This window comes from Camellia sinensis, chromosome 11 (genome assembly GCF_055761805.1).
Source record: "Camellia sinensis isolate YWXY chromosome 11, ASM5576180v1, whole genome shotgun sequence".
Taxonomy (NCBI): Eukaryota; Viridiplantae; Streptophyta; class Magnoliopsida; order Ericales; family Theaceae; genus Camellia; species Camellia sinensis.
The window spans coordinates 52,086,130-52,088,858 of record NC_138971.1 but is presented as its reverse complement, the minus strand read 5'-3'; the positions used below and the strand labels follow the sequence as shown (position 1 = coordinate 52,088,858).

Sequence of the window (2,729 nt, the reverse complement as noted above, 5' to 3'; positions counted from 1 at the left end):
ATCTTAACAAATTAAACCATTTAATTAATTTTTATATTTTTCTAAATTAAAAATAAATATTTTTTGACAAACGTACCTAACCGTACACGTATCCAAATTTTTTTAAATTTTACCATATTAATATATGTAATACTTATGCCCAAGCAAGGATCCTCTGTCCTGAAATATTTTTGTCCCTTATCTCAAATTACTCAGAGCCATTAGATTATATGAGAATCTCAAAATTTAAAAATATCAGCAGATTCAATAATTGTGAGATATTTGGAAATTGAAGATCTTTGGGCACTTATATCCGTACCCGTAACCGGTAACCGTAACCGTAACCATCAGCGTAACGTAAACTTTAAAACTGTTATCAATGTTACCGTTGCATACGCGGCTAACCAAATGCGACTCCTGACCTCCATTTTCAGACCTTCAAACCCCAAAACCCTAGTCTCTCTCCTCCCACACCCCTTGCAACTTCCACACCTTCTCTCTCTCCCTCTTGCAAACCTACCCACACCCTTTTCATTTCTTTCTACCAAAGCCATCACTTCAGGCCTCTTCACTGACCCCTTTGTATCCAGCAAACTCCTCCACTTCTCTCTCTCTCTCTCTTCTCCCCCACCATTTCCTCTCTTTCTCATCCTCCACTTTCTTCCACATCCAAAACCCAGATCTCTTTTCTTGGAATTTCATGTTCCAGCCTATTCTCGGAGTTGGTCTCCCCAACAATCGGTCAATATTTACAATCTTATGAGGTGTAATAGCGTTTTCCCTGATAAGCATACATCCCCTTTTGTCCTCAAGGCTTGTGGTAGACTTGGGTTGATTGAAAAGGCCTTGAAATTCATTGTTTGAGTGAGAAGCTCGGGCTTGAATTCGATGTTTTTGTGCAAAATGAGCTGATATCGATGTATTTTCAGTGTGGTTTTGTTGAATTTGGGCGGAGGGTGTTTGATAAGGTTCCGGGTTTGGTTCGGGATGTGTGACTTGGAATAGTGTGATTTCTGGGTGTGTACATAGTGATTGCTATGCCAACGCATTGAAGGTGTTTGTGGAATTGTTGGGTGATGGTAATGTGAGGCCAAATCAGGTTACTATGGTGAGTGCTTTGGTCGATATGTACTCTTAAGTCTGGAGATATTGAAAAATCTCTTGAAATTTTTCATGGACTAGCCAAGAAAGATGTCTTTTCATGGACCACGATGATATCAGGGCTTGCCATGAATAGGCAGTCTGAGAAGGCATTGCAATTCTCTTCTCTGATGGAATTGTAAAGTGATGTCAAGCCAAATGAGGTCACAGTTCTTGGGGTCTTGTCTGCTTGTAGTCACAGTGGATTCGTGGATAAAGGGTTTTACTATTTCGAAGCAATGATTAGATGCTATGGTCTCACCCCTCGGCTTGAACACTGTGGGTGCATGGTTGATCTTCTTGGTCGGGCAAACCTTTTGGTTGAGGCAGTGAAGTTTATGAAGTCATTTCCCATTCGATCTGGTGTGGTTATGTGGGGATCCCTACTTTTTGCATGTAGGAGTCATGGGAATGTAGAACTGGCCGAGTTTGCAGTGAACAAAATTGAAGAATTAGAACCTAGAAAGTGCGGGGCACGTGTTCTTTTGTCTAATGTTTATGCTTCTGCCTCTAGGTGGAGTGATGTGAAGGTGGGTAAAGGAAAAACATGTTCATTCATGGAACCCAAAAGCAACCCGGATGCTCTTTAGTTGAAGTAAATGGTCTTGTTTACGAATTCTTTGTTTCAGATAGCTCACATCCTCAAATTCATGACATATCTGGGACAACTTTTGGAATTAATAAAATTCTGCAATCTGATAGTTTTGACTCAAATATCTTAGATCGTCAAGAACAATGGGATGGAGTGCAACTAATTTGGATTGTGATGATCTTTCTAATTTCCTTGCCATATGATGCTCATGCCGAGCTGCCCGTGATTTTATGCCATAGAATTTATTTACTCTGATCACATCATTGTTTGAAGATGAGGCTTATGATTAAATGAACATTGAAAGACCAGTTTCCTGAGAAAGTTTGTACTGCAAAATTTGCATGAGTAGATGGTGTGAGATGTGGATTTCATCAATAATGCATGGGTACATTTTTCAGTTCAACAACATAGGAATTGGATTGGGAATAGAATAAATTTAGGGCATGAGCATTCTTACAAGCCCAGTAAAAGAAGACATGAAAAAATTGTACTCTCTGGGGTTCAAAAGGCAGTTGGAGCATGCGATGTTGAAGGCAAATTTGGTATCTTTTGGCAACAGTTAAATACGCCATTTCTTCTTTTTTTTCTATAGTAATTTTTTTTTTACTCTTTAGGTCCATCTAGAAGAATCTAAAGACTAAAATTTTTCTAATAAAATCCAAGAAAAGTTCACTAAAAACAGAAAAAATAAAGTCAATTTTTTTTTAAACTCTTTTTTTTTGTGTCTTTAGTGGATTATTTTTTACCTGTTACGTTTTAGGTCTGTCTAATCTATTAGAAGCTGCAAGTGGAGTGTTTTTTAAGACATTAAAATATGTCAAAAAAAAAAACTACTTGTCAAACCAAACTTGAGTCATGGTAGCTTAAATCCTTGTTTCTTGGTTTTGCATACCAATATATAACTCATTTCTGTTTTCTGACAGTTGGTTTTCATCAAGCATGTATTTAAGATGGAGTGGTCCAAGTTGGCATTGTGCAAAATATTGTTCCAGTTGGATGATCAAAATGCAAAGAATTT

The 2,729-nt window shown here is 37.8% G+C and overlaps 1 pseudogene; it reads left to right on the top strand.

The window, feature by feature from the left end:
* The first annotated feature begins 498 nt into the window (after window positions 1–498).
* Window positions 499–2,263, top strand: LOC145803127 (pentatricopeptide repeat-containing protein At2g29760, chloroplastic pseudogene; annotated as a pseudogene).
* The last annotated feature ends 466 nt before the right edge of the window (window positions 2,264–2,729 follow it).